At 36.0% G+C, this 22,993-nt stretch overlaps 1 protein-coding gene across 3 annotated transcripts in view; it reads right to left on the reverse strand.

Moving 5' to 3' along the window:
• B3GALT1 (beta-1,3-galactosyltransferase 1) overlaps positions 1–22,993 on the reverse strand; it is a 218,858-nt gene that overhangs the window by 58,657 nt on the left and 137,208 nt on the right. For 2 of the 3 annotated variants that reach the window (XM_075028534.1, XM_075028533.1), the window contains one exon: positions 3,714–3,818. The gene's annotated coding sequence lies outside the window, so the exon portion shown is untranslated. Of the gene's footprint in view, positions 1–3,713; positions 3,852–22,993 lie in introns of those variants that run through there. The other variant, XM_075028535.1, reaches the window with a different exon arrangement.

Raw genomic sequence — 22,993 nt, forward strand, 5'->3', positions numbered from 1 at the left:
GTTACCATTCGCACAACTTGCTTTATGTCATCTGTGCTCTTTCTCACCTCCAAGATCCTATTCAGTTTGAGTTTGTGCAGGAAATTTTGCTTTCAGTAATACAAGCTAAGGTTGTTCCAGTGTGTTTCCTTCGCCGCCCCCCTTCTCCCCCTCCAAAGTTTGTATGTTTTTGAAGTCAGCCTTCTGGAAGGACATGAAAGACTACAGGCAATCATAATTTTGTGATGAAGTTATTTGTCAGTGAATTAAAATTCAGAAGTGAAGTTTTCAGTTAATTAAATATGAAAAATTACTAAAAAGTGCAACAGGCCCTGTTAGTTTGATAATAAATTCCATTTATTTGACACTGCACTGTCAGCTTTCAGTATTATGCAGATTTTCTGCATTAACAATAAAGTCTAAAAACCAAGAATGAATGAAAAGCATGTTCTGATCAGTTAACCATGGAAAGCTAAAATCCTGTAGTTTAGCACTTGTCTACAAACCAGAAGTCATTGACTAAATTTTCAGGTTATGGTCTCGTGGTCTCAAGTAGCTGGAAATGGAATAATTGCTGCTGTAAGTATTTAAATGCATTCCCTGTGATCTAATTGCTTTTGCTTTAAATGATTATGCCCGTTCCTCATTTAGCATGCCCATTGCATCCACTTAGACTTACATGATTCATTTTGTCCTCACTTTAGCATAGATTAAAATGTTGTTGCATTCTGAAACAGGAAGTTAGGACTAAGAATGTGTAATTTATTTGAAACTCAAGTAAATGCTGTTTAGATTAATGTCCAGCTGGTTTGAAATAAGTCTCTGAAGGCACAGACTAGGACTGGTCTAGGCTACATGTGCTGCCTCCTGCTGCTGTTGCGCGTTCCTTACATTTGTGCAAATATTCTGCACTTCAGGGTAGCAGTATAGAGCAAATAGAGAGCATGTGCACTGGGCTGTGTATTCCACCCTAGACTGTGCTTTTTTGCACACTGATACATATCCAGTTGCGTTGGTTTATTTCTTCACAGAAAATGCATATGCCACGACTGAAGGGATACAGAATAGTCCCTTTTAAGGTGAAGGGTGAGAGAAAGGAATAATGCTTAATGGCTGCTACAGGCTGGCAAAATGTTGTATGTAAATTAATGCATTTTGACTTTTTGTGTAGACAGATGGTAGGTTAAGGCAAACCTAAAGATATTTCCTCCCATGATGATTTTGTAAAGAGGCATAGCAGATTGCCAGTTTGTTCTAATGGGACAAATTTTTTGACTGCTGGGCTGTTGCGTGGCGCTAGAACTATGTGAATTGTAGCTCAGTGCTGTATCCTGGTGAATCAATGTTTGCAAGTATCTGCAATCATACAGATAGGATTCCTGAGTGACTCTGCCTGTGAAGGATAATAATTTCTGGCATCTTAATCTCCCTTCTCTTAGTGCAAATGTCTAAAGGCCATGGTTGTATTTAATTTTGTGAAATCCAGCATGCAACTTTTAACTTGGCTGAGGTCTGAGGCTCCATCCAGCCACCTCCTCCCCCCAGCTCCCAAGGAAGATAACTTTCCCCACTTGGTTCTATTTCAGTCCCTCTAATGGTGCCCTCTGAGTGGCTGAAGTGCCTTCTGTTTTGTCCTTTGCCAGCTTCCTTTTGCCAATATGTAAACAGGTTGCTATTTTGTCTAAGAAACAGCTTGATATGCAGTTCTGCAGTGAGTCTGGGAAATATTACTGTCCAAAGACAGCAGCTGAGGTACTCTTTCAAACTGAGAAGCCCTAACACCCACCTTGACAAGATTGACTCAGCATATTAATCTGAATTTCAACCTCACTGCTGACCCACATATTGTGTCAGCTTTTGGGTTTGGAATTTAGCCTTGGATCATACTTGTTTCTGAGGTTATATTTATAATCAGAGCAGGAGAATAAAGTTATTTTAAAAAAAATTATATCAAATTTCTGGGAAGGAATGGATTATTTTTACTAAGCACTCACCAAGCCTCTGGTTTTTGATTATGAGTAAGAAAGCAATATGAACAGCAGCTGACCTGCTGATCTCTGCCTTCACTTAAAAGTCAGAGCTCAGCCATTCAGAGGACTGAACACGTTTTTCACTAGAGCCTGTACAGTTCTTCTGACATTCACAGTTAATATTGATACTCTGTAGGCCAGAAAATATTACTAGAGAAAGAATGCATCAAGGCTGATTCTGCTTTGAATGGAGTTAGTGGAAGTTTAACCATTGCTTGTAAAAGGAGGAAGACTAGACTGAAAAAGATTTATAATTCAAGTGTGTTTAATGGTTGTGTATCTGTATGATACAGATTTACTCACACTATTTTGAGTCCATTTAAAACAGACAGTCTCTTTTATTTTCTAGGGCATTGTCTTGTTTTTAGTTTCTCCATAATTAGTTTCTATTTATAGAGCAGATCAAGAGAAGTAGCTCGCAGATGTCAAAAAGATGCATGTTTTCTCACATATAAGTGTTTACTTGCTTTAACTTTATGCAAATACTTTGTTATTAATGCTTTTTAAAAGACCAGAGGAGGTATATAGACTTTAATTTTTTTTCTGTATGATTAATACCAGCAATTTGTTTTTTGCTTTCATTTGTAAGTACTTCAAACTCTGCCATAGAAAGGAAAAATCGGCTATATGTATTTAAATGTACACATAAAGATAAAAAGAATTGTAATCCTCATTTTTTTTTTTTAGTCACCTACATCACTGTAATGGATCTCTAACGTGAAAGTTCTATTTTACAAAGTGTTATTACCAGCACTGGTTTCCATTTTTCATCTTGGAAAAACATGTAATTTCCAACTAAAGTTCTCACTACATATTTTTAAATACCCTTATATTATAAACTCTCCTTTTATGTCTCAAGAGGTTAGGTAATTTACTGCTTTTGACTCAATAAAATTCTTACAGGCAGTTATGCTACTGAAATTTTGGTAAAATAACATGTGGGATTAAAAAAAAAAGAAATGGTGAGTAGAGTTACTATCACCCTATTCACAGTTGTGTGTTTAAATGCATGTTCCTGTGAACTGTATGCTGGTATTCTTGTATGTTGTATTCTGTATAAATTCAGTATCAGTCAAAAGCCCTTTGTAGCTGCAAATAAAATGTAACTATCCCCTTTTAATATGATGTTAATAATGAAGTAGTAAATGCATAAAATAAAGTATTTAGGGCATGTAGGTATTCTAGATACTGTGTTAGTATAGAAAAGTAAGACACCATGAGTACTGAGAACCTTACATTTAAAGTGTGAGCCCTTTTATAGAGCAACAGCAACTCCCCCCTTCTTGACCTTCGAATGACCTCACTTACCACACTGCCTTAAAGATGAGTTAATAATGGAAGTATCCTTTGTTTATAGTATCCCATTGAACAAGTGTTTTTAGTAGTGGCTTTTGTACTATGCAAAATTTCTAAAAATCTAATTTCAGCCTTTATATTGTATCTTCCATCGTGGATTATAAAGGGGGGGGGGGCTTTCATAGGTTTTCTTTTCCTGTTAAACACATTGAGCGTCAAGAGTCAAATCAAAATCTTTAATGGTTAACAGGCCAAAGAACTGTTAAAGAATAAAAAAAGTCAGTCAACACAGTTTAATAAAAGCTATACTATCCAATGAAATCATATAATATTGTGCATTTATACTGTTGTATTAGCTATAAAAATCTAAACCAGTTTATAATATCATACAGTTATGTAGGTACTTACCACTTTAAAAGCAGCATCAAGTGGAATTGGTGGAAAGTCCCCAAAGGATAATCGGTAATTGATTAAAATGAGGAGCCTTTATGGTATTATTTTGAAGTGCACAATCTGAAATTAGAGGAAATTTACTGACAGTTGTATATTTTGTTGAAAGAAGGATTGCTCAGACATATTAACAACAAAATCAATGTCTGTTGCCTTCTACAGAGTACAAGGAGAGTGATTTATTTTGAAAATATCTTTCAGCTGGGTAACTAGGTAACTTACACTGTGCTACACGAAAGAGTTTGGATTCCATTTTGTGAAGCAGGATTCCAGTGCAATGAGTGAAAGAAACAGATGGAGTAAGAGGAGGACAGATGAGTACCAAAAAATTACAGCCACTGTTTTCAATACCTGTGCATTAACTGCCATAAATCAATATATGTTCATTTACTGAAACAGGAAAATCATAGATTATGAAGCCAAAGCATTACAGGGCCCAAAACCACTCCATGTTGAAAGCATATATTTGTAGTGGTTAATGAGAGTTCTAATGGGCTATATCTGGGAGTAAAATTTTCTGTGGGCAAGAACCTCGCCCCCAGTCCAGTGATTTCATTCTGTTAGGGAGATTTAAATATATCTCCTGTACAGTGGGGGGGAAGGTTAATTGGTTATCCTGCCATATTGGACAGCTGTAAAGCTTTCCTTGCAGACCAGAGGGGGGCTACTGGAGTGATGCAGTGAGTGCTAGGGGACTGCTCCACCAAGAAGGCTTCAAGCAGCGTGGGAAAGAGCTGAACCTGGAGAGCCCAAAATAAAGGTTGAGAGGGCAGGAGGGCACTTTCTCTCCTGCAGTATCCTTGAATTGCAAGACATGAATGGTGGATTAGAAAATCAAAACACATTTACTACATATATACCAGCAACCCTTATCTACTGCATGGCACAGCTGCTCTGTCACATACTTGACCTTGACTTAATTTGATCATTGCTGTGGTTAAATCAGAAGTTCAGCTGTGAGCCAAATAATTTCTTAACACCCCTCACCCCACCAATAACTGCCAGTTTGTTGCTGATACTGTTGAATTTTTATATGAACACCTGTCCATTAGAAACTGGATGGTGCCCATCCAGACAATCTACATTTATTTTAGAATGTCTTGCAGTTAGTGGATTTTTAAAATTATAGAATACAAATAGAAATCACCCTTGTATCAAAATATTTGAGAAATGAAGCAATATAGGTCAGAATATGTAAGTGCTCTTATTGTTGAATTTATATCAGGAAGTTTTCTTGCATAGAGGCACTGCATGAATAGCCACTATATTTTGGTGCAGCAAAGGCAAAAGTATGAAAAAGTCTGTAACTCAAGTATTTTGGAATTGGCTTTCTGTCAGATTTTATCCCAGTTTCTTTTAAATTTTCCTATGAATAGTTTGAATTAAAAATTCACAATTTTATTGAATTTTTCAAAGTAATTTTCTAATTAAAAATATTCATTTTAGTGGTTAGGCTCACTACTTTTGTAATAAAACATAAATTAAATAAGATGTTTTGTCTTCATATGAAGAAAGATTGGTTAGACTTTTTTACCTCAATCTATTAAATGCAATTTAGAGCTCAGTGTGGCAAAATCTGAATTTTTTAACTTTGTTAGCTGATTGTAGATTACCTTCCCTATGTTATCTCATTCAAGGTAAGCATTGCAGTACTGGCTATCATGAGTGCTAGAGGCTGGGTCACAATCTTCAGCCATAAACAAGTTCCGTTCAAAACTCATGATCTTCTCCCACCTTTAAACAAACCTCTGTTGGATTGGGATGTAGCCTGTGAATCAGGCAAATAGTTCAGAAGGGGTGTGGTGGGATAAATAGGAAGGAAGATGGTTTGACTTGGTTTCATAACTGAAGTGGAAAAAAAATCATTGTTGGGTTTCCTTCAATTAGAAAACATTAGCGATTTGAATCTGGTTTCAGAATGGGTCTATTTATGCAGATGCAAATATACTACTTTTTTTTTTTTAATAAATTTTTTGAGTTGCAGAAACCATTAATACAATTGCCATTTTTTTTTCTTCACTGGGACTTCTTACAAAATTCGATATCTTCATAGTCATTGAGCTTCTTCCCCTCCCCCACTAATTGTTCTTTTTCTAGTCTGAGTTTGGAATAAAATAGACAAGAAATAATGTTTTCTTTAAGCAGGTAGGAGATAAACTATGCTGCTTTCTTAAGCCATCTATCTGAAAGAGTTTAAAATCTTAACCAGGGTCAAAACCAATGAGGAACTCCATCAAATTTTGTAGTTTAAAGATGGAAAGGAATTATAACTTAATCATTTTGAAAGCATAGAATTGCTGTGGAAATTAAAATTAGACTGGAATTTACTATTTACTACTACAATTCTTTTGAAAACAAACAAGCTTGCAACACACAAAGTAGGCTCTTTTAAATCCTTATTAAAAGTAATCACCCCTAATTAGTCTGCCCTAAGAGATAACCCTTCAGCCCATTGAAATCTGGCAGCATGTAGTGTTGGGAACATCTTGATACTAGTATTAAAAAGCAGTATTGTCCTGGTTTCAGCTGGGATAGAGTTAACTGTCTTCCTAGTAGCTGGTACAGTGCTATGTTTTGAGTTCAGTATGTGAAGAATGTTGATAACTCAGTAGTGTTTAGACTATAGTCAAGGATTTTTCAGCTTCTCATGCCCAGCCAGGGCACAAGAAGTTGGCACAGGACACAACCAGGGCACCTGACCCAAACTGGCCAACAGGGTATTCCATACCATGGGACGTCCCATCCAGTTTAGGAACTGGGGAGTGGGGGCAGGGAATTGCCACTCGGGGACTGGCGGGGTGTCGGTCGGCGGGTGGTGAGCAATTGCCCTGCGCATCATTTGTACGTTCCAATCCTTTTATTACTACTGTTGTCATTTTATTAGTGTTATCATTATCATTATTAGTCTCTTCTTTTCTGTTCTATTAAACCGTTCTTATCTCAACCCAGGAGTTTTACTTCTTTTTTCCTGATTTTCTCCCCCATCCCACTGGATGGGAGGGAGTGAGTGAGCGGCTGCGTGGTGCTTAGTTGCTGGCTGGGGTTAAACCACGACAAGTATAATTATTCTAATTATATAAGCTAGACTTGAAGAGAAGATGGTCCAAGGAAAGAGAAAAGGCCATGCTGCTGTCAATACTTACTAGCAGTAAGTCTAAGCGATGTGCAACTTTGTATATTTGATTTGTATTCAGCCCAGACTGAGATTGCCCTTTCTCAAATTGCTTGATCACTTTTAAATCCCTAGAGGAGTGCTTTTAGGAAAGAGAGCAATGTTGTACAAGGCTCTTGCTGATCACTAAATTTGGGGCTTCTTGCCCCTATGTGGAGAGAGAAAGAACATGTGTGCACTGCAGAGAAGAGGGCTCTTTGTTAAAAATCAGTCCTCAGCTATTACACACTGAAGACTGTTACCCAAGTGCTAAGGCTAATCTTAAGTTGCAGCAAAGAGGAAATCTCTCCAAAGTGGTCAAAACTCAAGTGCTTGGTCTTGTTTCTACCCACTACAAAAGATGGTATACTAGTTTAAATGCTTCCTTGAGCTATCTTCCCTGTGGTTTTGGTTGACTGTTCTGCTTGGGGAAAGAGTCCCTACATATTCGCTTATTAAGGTAATATAAGATGACTGTGAAACAGCTGCGGGGCATACATGTCAAAAGAAAGGTCACAATCTTCTACACAAGAACAAATAGGAATAAATGCCCAGTATATTTGCTGCTTTTGGAGCCTCTGTTGAGAATTGAGTATCCAGCAAGATTCCCATATAGGAGATTACTCTTACCAAGGAATTGTTTCTTTCTGTATTTTTGTCAGCCAATCATTTGCAAATGAGTTGAGCTTCACTATCTAAGCTGCAAGCTGAAACAAGTGCATTCTGTTCTCCGTGTATATGCAATATGTATGAAATAGTCTAACAGATTAGTTCAGTTACTAAGATCAACCAAACAGCAGATTCCATTCTGTATATGAAATTAGAATCTTAAATTTAAGCTGTAGGTTTCATTATTTCAGGCAATGAAAAACTTTTCAATTAGTTACTTCAGTCTAGTTTCACTTCAACAATGTAGATTACTACAAATGAGAGAGTGGACTATGAAGACAATGGTATAAACTGTATAACTGGTAAAAGAATATGCCAGGAAGAGTTTGGGGGGCCTGGAAGTTCAGAATCCCCACCTCAACTTTGTGTGCCTCAATCCAGGTGTGTCTGGCTACAGGGAGAGCACTGTGTGTGTGTTTCAGCCATGCTCCCCACCAGAACCATGTTAGCCAGCAGTCAGAAAGCCCTAAAACTTTTACTGGTGAAAGTAATTACAGAATACTAGGTATTGTAGTACAAAAAAATGTTGTTATTTTTCTTTCCAGCACTGATGAATTGAATGGTCTGTAAATAACGCTTTCTTTTCACCTCACATGTGTCCTTGCACAAAAACGCTGCTACTGAATTGTTCTGAGTATGTCTTTGCTTGATTTCAAACCTCAAATTGTGATTAGTAAGAACCCTGGTCTCTGCTTTGCTTTTTCTTGGTTAAGTAGTAGATTAAAAAATGAAACTTACAGCTCAGTGTAACTGATAGTGGTTAACAGCATTTCTGCTTGTATCTCTGGGGATTCTCACCTACTATTCTTAGTTACTTATTCCAAAATCTTTTAAAAAAATAAAAAAGGCCCTGGGCAAGCACTTTTTCTACTGACACCGATTGTTCACATTGAAATTGCAACGTCTTCTTTGTGAGGGGGAAGAAGGAAGTATAAAGGCTTGAGGCAGGTTTTAACATTTTTAAGCCATGACTAAAGCCAGTTTAGATGAGTTGGCAAGGGCTTGAGCAAATGTAAGGATAAACTGAGAGGAGGTGGTTAGGACCATACAAAGAAAAATAAACAGACAAACAGGAAAAATATAGCAAGGAATATGATGAATAAAAGAGTGAATGAAGGTATGAAGGAACTTAAAGATTGAAGAAATAAAACTGCTTTTAGGATAGCAAAAAAACCAGAGGAGCACATAGCAAGAAAACAGAGAAAGTGCAAGTGTAAAAGGATTAGGACTAAGAAAGAGAAAGTTTTCTGAAGATAACACCTATCAGTTAATCTGTCTGACTTCTTTTGTTCCAGATTGATTGCATGATCTCCCACACCTCATATATCCTGTTGAGTTGTAGGCTTCTTTTCCCAAGCAAACCAGCTAGATGCCTTCAGGAGAAATTGTGGTAAAATCAATAAGATTACATGTTTTAAATTGCTATATGAGATGCAGAGGGTTTTGATCCATATGTCTGTGCAGTAAGAACATGGCAAATCTATTCCTGCTAGGTCTGAGCACTGTGGGTATGAGTGCTTGCTCACTAACTGCCATAGGTATCCATGCTGGTTTTTTCCATAGATCCCGAAACCAGTATTTATGTGGCTTTAGTTCTTCTAGTAGAGAGTTTATGTTACTGCATGTGTAACAAACTATGTATAGATGTCTGTAAAATGTTTAGACATGAACACAAATCTCATCTTCTATAAAGAAAATGGATGTTTTCAATATACTCGAAGGTCCTTATTTGCCCTTAATATTTAACTGTTCTTTCCACACTGGTAAATAAGCCTTTTTTTTTTTTTTTTTTTTTAACTAAAGTTGCATGAAAAATTGCTGTGATTAATCAGGAAACTTTCAGTAAAGTATGCCATGTCAAGCTTTTTAGGGGGAGAGGGGAAAGTGGGGGCAGCATCCAAAATGATTTCTAGAACACTGAAGAAGAAATAGGCTGGGGAGTCTGGAGACATTTTTTAGAATATTTAGCTCTAACAGTTGAGTATTAATAAATTCAGGTGATAGAAACAGGAATCAAAGCACGATAATACTTTCTTCTGACTCTTGACAGCCATTTTAGCACTATAATAATTATGTTGGTTTTCCTTGGATACTTTTAAAATTTTTATATATAAAACTTCCTCAGACAGGTACAAATACAAAATACAGGGTACATGCACAAATAAGAAGGTGTTAAGCAGGCAAGCTTGTGTAAGGAACCTGATTTTATGATGATGAATGTTCTGCAGAATGGCTATAATGATATATTCTCCTACTTAGCAATAGGAGGGGGATGTGTAACTAAACTCACTAAAATGATGAAGATTATGTTTAAGGCATGTTCATTTTCTTAGCACTCTTTTTTCTCTCAGACATCTAGCTCGCTAAAGAATTTATCACTGCAGAGGGTGATGTCTGGTGACTTTTTTCATGCCAGCTGTCTTTTACAGGCATTTGTGCTACCTTATTCCTCTGACTTGATCTGAAAGGAAAGGTGTAGGATCATATGTCATTGTATGCCCTTGCGTGGGAAAACAGGCATTCCAATGCTTGACTTTTGCCATACCATCAAGCCAGAGTAGTTCAGTAAGCTTCACTACTAATATTTTTAAGCAAACAGAAAACAATTATGACCACTATCATGCTTGCTGTACTTTAAGCTAAATACTGGTGAATTGTTGATGAAGAACTAGAAACCCTTGGCTATTCTCAAAACTTTCAATTTTTAGAATAAAATGTTTTGTCATTCCTATTTCCTACGCTGCTTTTGTAAACCTAGAATTGGGTCTTAAGAGTTGATTTGTTCTGATGGTATTTCCATTTGGAAATGTCAGATATTTCAGGAGAAATTTTATTCATGGAAGATCTTGAATTGCAGCTCTATTATGCAAATTTTATCCTTGCAAAGCTGAATGGAATTTACCCAATCGTAAACCTTAAACTTTTTGTGAAATGCCTCTATTAAAATATGGCCTCAGAGTTAGGGGAAAAAAATACCTGAAGCTAATCTAAACTAATCTAATAAAGAGTATTGTGTCTGTCTGTGTGTATACAACAATGTAAAGATGATAAATTCAATTATAATTATCCATTTCTTTTGTAATGACTGCTATATATTGTAAGTAGGGCATCTGTATGCTGCCTGAGACTAAGTGGTTGCTTCTTTAGTTAGTAGCAGCAGCAGCATTTTGACCTCATTGTTAAATAGCTGTTCATTGCAAAGTTCGTGCTACCCTGACAAAACTGAAGCTCTACTGTGTTTAGATTAAATAATGACCAAGGTCCAGTACTGCAGCCTACAATTATTTGAGTTATTTTTTCTTAGTGCTGAAGTCAGCAGCACTTCTCATCGCAGGCCAGGTGCTCAGAACTGGCTCCTTGTGGTTGTTGAGCACCATAATTCCACGCCAGTTTGACTTCTAATTATGTTCCCTGACATCTTGCTAAGTTTTTATCTGCTTTATACCGCAGTGACAAAGGCCGAGTATATTTTAAACACAGGCTTATCATAATATTTTACAGTCTCATTAAAACTTCCGGCCAGTCCAGTCTAGAATTTCATCTTTTTTAATGCATTTCCATTTTCTCTATATTGCTTACACATACTGAATCTAGAGGAGACTTTACTTCATAAAGCATCTGCTTTGGTTACAGTCATTTTACTTATTTCATCATTATTGCATGAGATTTGTATCGAGTATATAATTTAGCTTGCTGCTTGGTCTGTGTTCAACAAAAACATGAATACTCTGCCATAGCTCTTTCATTAAAAGAAAAAAAGAAAGCACTTAAACATAAGAAGAAAGGTAAAAATAATGCCTTGTCCTTTAGGAAAATGCTTTTTATTCTTTCTCTCAGCTGAAACAGTTCCTATTAGAACTATTCTCAAGTTGTCTGTTTTCCAGCAAGTTCTCATTCTCTCATGCATCCAATCTAAAATATTTTGCTGCTTTGTGAAATTGAATCAAAAATTTTCAAAATTCAAAATCATTTAGCATTGTAAATAACACTCATCCTCTTATCAAGTACTAAGTAATAAACCATTACTGTTTCATAGTGCTGGAAATAAAAATAAGTACTGCTATGTGTTACAAAAAAGAAAGTTCTTAAGTCTCCATTTAAAAAAATTTAGAAAAGTAATTAAAAACAGTTTGGGGAGTTTTTGAAGAGTTAGTGTTTGCTGTCTATCTTTATACATCTCAGATATATGAAAACAAATCACTGTTGCTGCTTCTGCAGTACCAGAAATTAAACTCAGAAGTTTACATGACTGATAGTTCATTCATTTCATATTAAAGGTAGAAACACAGTATTTTTATCTGTAATGAACTGAGAGAGCTCGTTAACTTCAAAGCATTGCAACAGTGACTTATCTCATATGAATGGGAGTTTATACATACAATACAATACATGTATCCATTACCCTTATACAAGCCTTTTGCTCTTTTTACAGAAAAACAAAGTAAACAAGTAATGGTGCTATAATTAACTTTACAGAAAACTAATCAGATTCCTTCTGGTGCTTCAACCTTCACAGAACTCACTTTCTCCAAAGATCATAGGTGGTGGCACCCCAAATGGCCCTTGCTGGTGGGTAATAATAACTATTACAATGCACTCGCATTTTTGGGTCTGAATGTAAGAAACTGGTGCTAGCTAAGCATTATTCTAGATTTAGCTCTCAATCAGTCCCTTCAATTGCTCTTGAATCTTTGAATCCTCCCATTCACTTCCCTTCTAGAATTCAGGTATTAATGAAGTAAATAAGAAAGTCTTGCATCAAACAGAACAATTAAGTGTGTACAAATATGAAAGATGTATCCTGAGACTATATTTATGGACTCTAATACCTTTATTGTGTATTTTGGGAGCAGAAATTAACTGGTGCTTCTTCTGGACTTCACAAGCAGTTCTGTTTGTGTTGTATCTTTTCTGTAGTTTGTAGAAAAGGTTGGTCTTTGAGGGGTTATTCAGGAATTATTCAGGAAAGAATTTCTGCTTAGGATATCAGACCTCTTTGGATATGTCTGTGTGTGGTGCTTTTGCTATTATGTATTTTGTAGTCCTACACCTTTTTTTTACCAAAGGCTTACCTGCTTATCACTAGTTCCTGTCTGAGCACCCAACATTCTATGAAGACACCCTAGGCCTCATTAGCAAGATAGTTACTATTTCTTCAGAATAATTCATTGTGTATTTATTGCAATGACCAGAGGATAAAGTGGTTCCTATTCCCCGATAATTTAGTTCATTCTAATATTCTCTTCATACCAGTTCTGATTTCACATCTCTATTCCTGAGCTATCTGCATCAATTTAATTTTGGTATGACAAAGCACTATACACATCTGTGCAGGTCTATAAATAAAAAGCAATAAACTGACATCTTTCACCTGTATCAAATGTATTTCATACCTTTTCTTCTGGTATACTTGCTATTAAACTTCTGTCTCTTTATGTCTATTGTCTGTCTGTATTCCCATGTCCCTCTTCCCCTTTTCTGGCAATTGACACGAGTTTTCAGCCGCACATGAACCGTAATACACCATTACTCTTTTCACTATGTCTATCTCTGTACTGATGGGTTCACAGAGGCATTGCAGATACTTTTTCTACTGTGGCATATAAAAAAACTGTCTACAGCCCTGTACATTTGCTTTCACACATATAAAGTACTGCTTATTTCCAGCTATATATCTACCTATAAGGAGAAAGTTGTGGATCTCATTAAAATCTGTCTCTGAAATGAAGGCAAGGCTGAAAAACAGAAAGCAGCAATGGGCTGAGATTATTGGCAACTCAAAGCTCTCAATGGTCTAATCAGGCCACTTATGACATACTGTCTGTAGCAGTATCTAACATATTTTAAGTGTTCGTGTTATACCTGTGCATGGAAATTGTTCTGTTTATAAAATTCAGCTAGAAATCTCTGTTGTCTTTTTTTCAAGACTCAACTGTAGCCAGCCACCTGGCTGTAACTGGCCTACCAGGATTGAAGACTGGTCTCTTAGCCTGACCCATAGCTGCCTAACCATCTGGCATGGGAGCGAATTGCACTAATTGCTCTAGGACACTCAGCAGGTTGCTTTTGTTTTTACTCATGCTGCATATTACTGTACCTCATCCTCGTCTTGTGGCTTGCTCATCAGCCCTGCTCTTTAGCCTTTGATTCCTGCTCTTATTCCTGGATCTCCCACTTGCAGTATAATCCCCCTTTGGGTTTTGTTTACTTAGCTTCCTTACTGGCAATACTTGCATTTCTCAAGCTCTTGCATTCCATGATTTCTCCAGTTCTTGACTTAGGATCATCTTAACTAGATCTTTCATCTATTAAACAAAATGGGAAGTTGAGCAGAGACTTTGATGACAACTTCAATATGAGGCTAGACTTAACACTTAGGTTACTTTTGTCAAGTAGATTGTCAATCTCTGATGCTCCCTGTTAATGTTGTTTATTCATGCAGGGTTTTTTTGTAATTTTAGGTATTTGAGGCTTTAAAAAAATAATCTTTAAGGCCTGTAACACCTAAAAGTGCAGTCTTAATTGACAACAAAAAGAAATTAAGACTTCCTTGTAAACACTTTTGATTGAAGGACCTGAAAACCTAAGAAAAATACCTCATAAAATATTGTGAGATTTTTAAAAGAATCCCAAATTATGGTGACAACACAGTCTGTTACACGAAACAAACTATATGATTTATAAATCCAAGTAAAGAGTTATGGAGAAGTCAGGGAAAGGAATAGATAGATACCTTGGGTGTCAGCAGAAATAGTTGATGCGTTTCAGTTTGAATTTTGTTCACATTTAGCAAGATATACAAGTAAAGCTGGGTCTCTGGGTTATCTTAAAATGTAAATGCACCAACATTAAAAATAGATGGTGTCATATGAGAGGATGGAGAAAAAGCCAACAAACAAATCCCCATGAGCAAGGTAAATCAGCATGTCCTTAAGTGGTGACAATCAGATCTTTAGGGGCGCTAGATCACTTCTTGCGTATTCATCCTTTATAATTTCCTTTTCTGGAATATTAGGCAAAATCCTATGGAATTTTGTCTTACAACAATATCACTGATATATCTTGTAGTTATGATCTGTTCACAGAACCAATGAAATGACACAGGGCTTTTAATTGAACTGCAGTGCTCACTGATTTTCTGGATGTAAATTAATAAAATAGTCAATGGATAACTAAATTAAAACCCAAAATTCTGACTCAGAAGCCCTGAATAGGAAAATGTCCTATGTAAAGAACAGCTCAGTCTAATCTCGTATTCACTTCTAACACACAGGAGCATAATCCTGTCAGCAAAGGGAGTTATTTAGATAGATGAAAATAAAAGGCCTTTGTATACATAGGCTAAGTCAAGATTTTCGTATTACTGAGCTGTGCTGTGATTTTAGTGCTAGAGTTGCATGTGAAGAGGTTAGCTTTTGGCTGTTTAAGTCCATAAGCTGAACTAATTTTCCACCTTTGTTTAATCTTCCCACCTGTCCCTATAAATCCTTTTCACATTGTTCCATATATGCAGCAGTAACCTTAGTCCCATTAAAAAGCTGAAACCTGTCTGGAACATATAATTTCACATATATTTTACTCCAGAACATGGTTTAGTGGGCATGGATGATGGTTGGACTCGATGATCTTGAAGGTCTTTTCCAACCTACATGATTCTATGATTTCAGTATAAGGCTTTCGTACTCATGTGCATTTGTCACTTACCTTTTTACACTCGCTTTTGAAACTACACCAGGTTTAGCAGCTGATGCTTTTAGAACTAGGAAGTGCTGGTCAACAGAAGGACCCTTGCCAATGTGTTTATTTCTGTGCATTATGATTGTTTATAATACACTTTAATAAGTTAATATAACATCCTTCCCTACCAAACTGCCATTTGGCAACCTGTACCTCTGTCTCACTCTATAATTGTTTTTGTTGCTTACAGAACTGATCCCATAGTTTTTCCTCAAATTCCTTCACAATGATTATGCACAACAGCAGAATTCAGCCTTCAGTTTTTATATAACCTTTCAAAGAAATGAGTCTTACCCAATCACGTCACCTATCTCTTTTTAACTTTTAATTGCATGCTTAAAAAATATTTAACCATGGTTTTTGGCTAGTAAATTCAGCCAAACTTGAAAGAATGATATATTTCCTAAAGATGCCCTGCACACTTTGTGAAAATCATCAGCATGAATAGAGGAGAGAGACCAAAATTACTTTCCCTGCTAAGAGAATGAGAAGAACAACTCAGTGTCAGTTTGTTAGCAGCTAGCTGGTCAATTTTAATATATATACTGAACACTGCAGTGGCATAGATGGGGAGAGTCTCTTGGGGCAGTGGGACAGCTAAGGATGTTGCTTTTGAAGATATTTCTGTGATATTCCTGTGGGGTGCAGGAGCACTACCTATTATATCGGTGTATCTCTGGGGATGTTGGCCTTTCTTTTTAGTTATCTTTACTACAATGTGGTTCAAGTTATTATTTCAGTTAACAAACTATATTTCAAAAGAAATTTAGCTTAAAGCAGAATTTTAAATGAGAAGAAATCGAGCAGGCTTTACTATGCATTATTCATACTTCTTTTTTTTTTTTTTTTCTTTTACTGGTCCTTGTGTGGACAAAACAAACTATTTGGAGGAACTGGGGAAAGATTTTTGAAATCTGGAAAAATATATGTTTGTTATGTTGGAGGTAGGAATAACTCAACTGCAGTATTGCTTTTTAATTGCAAACATCACTGTCCCTGTCTTTAATACCAGTTGAATCCATGGTATTCTTCAATTTTACAAATGGAGGCAATAACACCATAGTATCACAAAGCCTGACAACGTACAGTATAGTGTATAGCAGTATATAGCGTACAGCATCAGTATGGATGCAGTGCTCAGTTTATCCTTAGGATATATATCCAAAGGTTCTGATTCTTTCGATTTATTTGTGATATTAGGGTCTCCACCTAATTAGGGCACCACCACACAAGTTTGTAATCTATATGACTGAAATGTAAGATCGGAATCTAAACAAAGAGAAAACACAAAACACCACTGGAGAAAGAAGAGAAAACCTTAGTTTAGGGCCTTCTTTTGCTTTAATACTTCGATAATGATTTGGTGATTAATTTTTTTTTTTTTTGTATGTGATCTAGGATTTATTGTTTTGTGTAACAGGATGCTGTATTGCTGTTTGTTATTCATATTAGGTTTTTCACTTCCTATTTTTTGGAAGCTGTTTGAATCCCAAATAGTAGCAATCATCAGTCAGATAATAGATAGGAATCTGGGATTATAATTAAATGTAGCTACAGCACATGTACTTAAATACTAATTAAATGGTACTAACTCTTGAGATCATAATCTGAGTGATTATAACTAGACTCAATCCATGAACAGATTCTGTCCAAATAAGATTTTGTTGCATTCCTAATTCTTGTCTTGCATAAAAATAGCTAAGAAACTCATTCCTTCCAAAGAGAATTTCTGTCTTAAAGTTCTTAAAACAAAACCTTTTGAAAGATTTGATCTTCCAGCATTGGAATGCTATTCCAAATTGTTCTTGTGTTAGTTTGCCAAGTGTTTCATTAGTTTCATGAGGACTTTGCTAATAAGTGTATGTCAGATGTGACACAAGAAACAGGACTATATTTAAGCTTCCCAGAACTTCTCATTATAACAGTTTGCATTCAGTTGCTAGGATCTTAGCCAAACTTCTAAAGTATTTGGGCTGAAATGTGGGTTCGCATTATGATAGAGCCTTTAATTACGTGAGAGCACACTATTCTCCAACTCATTCCCTGCCTGCCTCATTCAGGTCACAAGATGGATAGTACTTGTAACGGGCAGTATTCCAATACGTCATTTTAAAACGTGCTTCATTCAGTTTGCGGCCCCCTTGCCTGCTGCAACATTCAAATCTTTCTTTGAATACAACACTATTGATTTCCTCATAAGAGTGATGGGCTCCATTGAAACTACAATATCTCAGAGTTCCCAAACGTTAGTGTTTCCATTTTATAATACTCTTGTGAAACGAGTGGTTATTATTATCTCCATTTTACAAAGTGGTACTATGGCACACTAATATACTCTCAAAGCACAGACCAGTTTGGGTGTCTAAAGTGAAATGATTGTTACCTTATTTCTCAAAGTACATTTTTTTAAATATTTGTCCACAGCTGGAGTTTTTAAAACTAGCAAGTCAATTTATTTCACTTGTAGCTATGAATTCTTAAAACTTCTGCAAGTTTAATCCTTTGTGTGTCAGACTGAGTGCTCAGAATACACAGCAGCTGCTTGTGAAAGTTTTGACTGAAGCAATTTGCCTGGGATCACGCAGGAATCAGTGGCAGAACTAAGAAGAAAATTCAGTTCTCCACTCTACTTTCTTTAGTATAAGACCTGGGCCTCCTTTCAATTTCTGTAACAAAGGAAAGTGGGTTTACAAACATCAAGGTCATTCTCTACACAGCTGTCTCATCCTCTGAATGTCATCTTTCCTGCACACTGCAGTGACAAGATTTTCTTTTTAAATTAAAAAAAATGCTGATGCTTAATATTTCACAGATAAGTAGGAGTTAGCAGGACATATGTTAAATTATGTTTCATTTTCCCTCTTGTGCCCATAAAAGAAGTCATCTTATTTAAGTAATATTTAAATCTCTCTCACAATCTTTGTTCTTGAGCTTAGCTTAAAACCCCCATTGGCATTTTTACTCCTGTCACTTGCAAAATGCACATGCTTGGGATCTACATGATGCAGCCCATGCCATTGTTTATTTTAAAATTATATCAGTATTTCAGGTTCACAGTGAGATACACTGGATTGACCTAATGACACATTTCAGAATTCTTCTCCGGCAATATCTTCAACACATCTTTTCTGAAAAAGTGGTTTGATAGTAGAAGCTGGGGATTCCTGAGTAAATTGACCTTTTTGTGCTATTCTTTTAAGGCCAGATTTTCAAATGCACATCTTCTTTAATGTCATTATATTAGAAGTTGTTTTCAGAGATAACAACCTACAGAGATAGCTGGGAAGAGGGTGGAGATTGTAAATAGATCTGTTGTGAAAAAAAAAAAAACAACTAATGAGAGAAGCCCACTTTTGAAAATTTGGAAATACAGAGCCAAGAGCTTCTCTTGCAAGGTAGACAAGCCTGCTCTGGGGGCTGAAAGTCAGGACAAAGGTGGCTTGGGTGCTGTGGCTAGTTTAACCACCCCTAACCATGTGGTCTCGCCCTCATGTGGTGAAAGATAGCTCTCTCAACTGTATTGGTTGAAGTATATATTATTATGGCATAGGCATACTAACTTGGGAAAAGTCTTTCCTGGAGAGTTATTTTTAACCCATATCAGTTCATGGCATTTATAGCAGAATTTCACAAGAAGTAATGGTGCTAGAAAGGAAAGTAAGGAACTTCTTAAGCCTGCTTTTCACTGAAGTCCATTGATTGTGGAATTTTGAGTTAAAGCATTGCAGTATGACACCTAATTAACATCCTAAATCCTGTCTACCTGTGTGGTTAGTGATAAATGCTGTCAGTTCAGGTAAGGATTAACACTTTGTCTTATCCAAATCCACTTAGATGGAATCTGTGTTTATGGCAGAAAAACTGAGCTATCTTGCTCAACTTTTATGTATAGAATGGAAGAAGATGGAGATCAGGCATTGAATAAATTCACAGGCAGTATGCTGCTGGTTTGTTTTTGGTTTTGGTTTTTTTTTTTTCCAGCTGAACAGTGTATTAGATTAAGGACATGTAAATTTAGGGACATAAAACCATATACCCAAGATATTACATTAACCTAAACTAAGCTCCAGAAGAATGAGTGTGAAGATCAGAATGAAGAATTTTTTATATACTGTCATCGAGACCATATAGAGATGTGGTCAGCTGTGATCAAACTGAAGAGAAATCTCATCTAGGAGATAGAAGTGAGCAAACTAGTTTGTGCATGCTTTGTTTTTTTAGAAATCTCCGTAATGTACATCTAATTCATCTTTGAAAGTGCCCCATAAGAGTCAGGAATATAAGGCTGCATCCTACACTTGCTTCATTATGAACCACAATACCACAGGGAGGCACGACCATGGTCATGAACAGATTGTTCATTCAGTACTCTGGATAAATTGAGCCATATCTCCTTAGAACCTGACATTTCATTATTAATAGGTGGGCACAGTGGATGGATGGAAACACTTCAGAGTTACCTTTTTTTTTAGAAAAAAAAAAAATCAATTATTTTGGGGAATCTCAGCAGGTAATTTGTTTTGTTCATTTGTACCTCATGTGGCCTTTCCCATCTTCTAGGCCTGATTCATTCACCTCTAGGTTACTGGGGGAAGGGAGCACATGAAATAAATACAAAGAATGTTCTAAACATTAATATCAGTAGGAAGCAATGATTGGAGAAACCTCAACTGCTAGGCAGAATTAACAGTTTTCCCTTATTCTTTAAACTGCAGAATTATAATTTGTGGTTTATTACAGCTAAATGGAGACAGTGCTATAGAAAATAAATCAGAAGATCATATCAAATTGCACCCTCAAGCAACTATTTTACTAACATTGTCTTTCAGTCCATCATTCAAAATTTCTACTATTTTTCAATTTTATGCAACTCCTTAGTTTTGTAAAACTTTGCCTTTTTGTTTTGTATTCATCCTTAGTTAGCTTTTACATGAATATAACCACACTCTCAATAAATATATATGTAAATTAAAAAAAAAATAAAAGGAAATCTACTTGCACATTTAGATATACCCATAACTGAAGGTGAAAAAGAGGAAGAACTCTAATGACTTTCTCAGTAACAACCTTCATGAGAGTGCCTCAAGAGTCTAATCAAATGAAGAGATTTTGTCCTGCTGAGCAGCTGTCAGAAAGAGGGTTCTAAATTAATATTAAATGTCTTTCAGCAAATGTTGTCTACATCTGAATAAGATATTTTATTTTCTGTATGATATTTCAATAAGAAATATTTGTGTAGAAGTAATCCTTCATCAGCAGTGTTTGGAATTATTCAGTAGATTGCCGAAAGGAAAAAGAAATAATTTAGACAATGTACTGTTGCAAGGTGACATGCAATCACAGACCTGCAGCAATGTCAGCTAGCTAGATATTATTAAATTTTGTTAAGTTCATGGAAGCTTGTTTTAATGTTGAGGAAAGAAGACTGCAAAATTGAAAACATATAACCGGTTGCAAAATTATTCTGTATTTTGATAACCCAAGGAAAAATAACTCTGGTAAGATTAAAATCCCAAATTGTCTTTGAGATTCTTAATAAATAAAATATAATTCTTCTTTCTTCCAGTGAAGCATGCACATGCATTCTGTGTGTATTCTTCACCAGCAATTAGAAGTAAGCTCAGTAGAATTTTCTTTCTATAATCAGTGTCACTTATCTACGTCTCTATGGCAGTGTTATTGTAGGCTTGTTAAACGGTTTTTGAAGGACTACTGACAGATTTAGATTGTCTTGAACCTATCCTGGCAACACAAAGAAAAAGGCACCTCAAGGAGGTTCAATTCACAGGACCTCTAGAATTTATTTTGAAGATATTAGTGTCAGTTTTCACACTAAATCCTATATTTCTAAAGGGAACCATAAATGGAAACAAAGGGAAGAATCCCAGAGTATGTATTTAGTTTTTAGTATGCTTTTATCTCCAGTGCCTGATGACATGAAGTGGCCAGCAAATGCACCTGAAGAAATCTGGGGTAGTAGGCCATCAGGTACACATAGTGTATAATTTATTTGGGAAGGAGATGCAAATTCTGACATCTTGTGACCAAACAACTATATTTACCCTAGAAGTCTGGTTTTGTTTTTTTTTTTTTCTTTTACTTTAAAGGGTAACCACACTAGAGTACTTTAAGAAAAAATTTCTTGACCTTACACAGGAACTCACTAAACCTTTTTTTTGCTTAAATAATGAAACAGTGATGTGCCTCTTCAAAGCATTTCAGAAATTTCTTCCAGAATTCATTAGCATTCAGTGTCTTAAAAAATATGGTACGAACACTAAAACCGATGGCGGTAGAATCTAGAGCTCATTTGCTGTGGCCAGTTCTAGCTGTGGTACCTTGCTATGACTTGGGAGCTAACATTAAAGCTGAGGTAAACACACTCATGTTAGACAAGCAAGCTTCCTTGATGGGGCTGTAAAAATTTTGAATTTTCAGAAAATGCAGCAACTAATGCCTGGAATGGTTTATAATGTAGCTGGTAGCATATAGTTTAACTGTGGCTGGTCCTGAGACCTGAAATGTATTACACTTCCCTATAGGGAGTGCTGTATGTGGTATTGTCTGTGGATCCATTCACACCAAGACACTTCGTAATAAAGGGAAAATCTCAGCTCCTAACCTGGAAGGAGAAAGACCCACAATTGTCTACATGCAGTATACCTCCGAAGAGATAATCGGCAATGTAACAGTGAAAAGATTTCCAGCTGGAAAAAGGCATTAACCTTTAGGAGACTGGTGAGGAGTGATGATCCTAGAATAATTATCCATATTATTGGGGGCAATAAATTGGAGAGATAATAGCTAAAGAATATGTAAAATTTCTAAAAAGAATATAAAAAGATCTAAAAAAAGTTTTGACAAGTCAAGAAAAAAAATCCAACCCTTCCCTTCTGATATTTTTTCTGATTAAAATACATCCTAATTACTGTATTATTCTACTATTCTGGATCAGTCTTGTGCTCCAAATGCTTTCCCATTCTAAAGCACTCTTCCCATTGCACCATACCCATTTTGTAAACAAAAGCGGCATCATCACAAAGATCAAAGCACACTGGTAAGAGAATGTAAGTAGCAATTCCACGAATTAAATGTGAGATCTTTCTTTGAAAGAAAGATATGCCTGAGTTGTCTTAATATCTACTAGTGGAAATGGAGCAGAATTTTTAAAATTGTTTTGCAGTTGTACCATTTTCTAGAGTTGTTTCCCAAAGAGTCAAATTCTAAATGATTTAATTAGAATCCAGTGGAACTATTAATTCTAGCAATCACTGAATGTTGAATCAAATCGTTGCTAGTATTAATAGTATTAAAGCCTCTGAGTTCAGATGAAATGAATAACTATTGATGAGTAAGTTAGTGTAAAATTCATCCCTCTGCAGAAAGGCCTTTGTGAATTTGTGTGTCATTTAAATTTTATTTCAGTTCTAATTCTTAATGCTACCGTGTTGAGCAGTAGTTTGATATGTGTTACTGAGTAGCTGTGTGAATTCGGGCAAGTATTTTATCTCTCTAAAATTTGTAAAGGTGCTCTGCAATGCTAGTGCCTTTCAACAATGCCAGGTCTCTCAGATTTATTATGTATCTTACAATAGTTGGTGTTTTCCTTAAAGTCCCAGCTGTTAAATCAGAGTCTCAAAAAACTGTTTGGGTCCTAATGGTTATTGAAAGAAGTCTGACA

This window comes from Buteo buteo, chromosome 5 (genome assembly GCF_964188355.1).
Source record: "Buteo buteo chromosome 5, bButBut1.hap1.1, whole genome shotgun sequence".
Taxonomy (NCBI): Eukaryota; Metazoa; Chordata; class Aves; order Accipitriformes; family Accipitridae; genus Buteo; species Buteo buteo.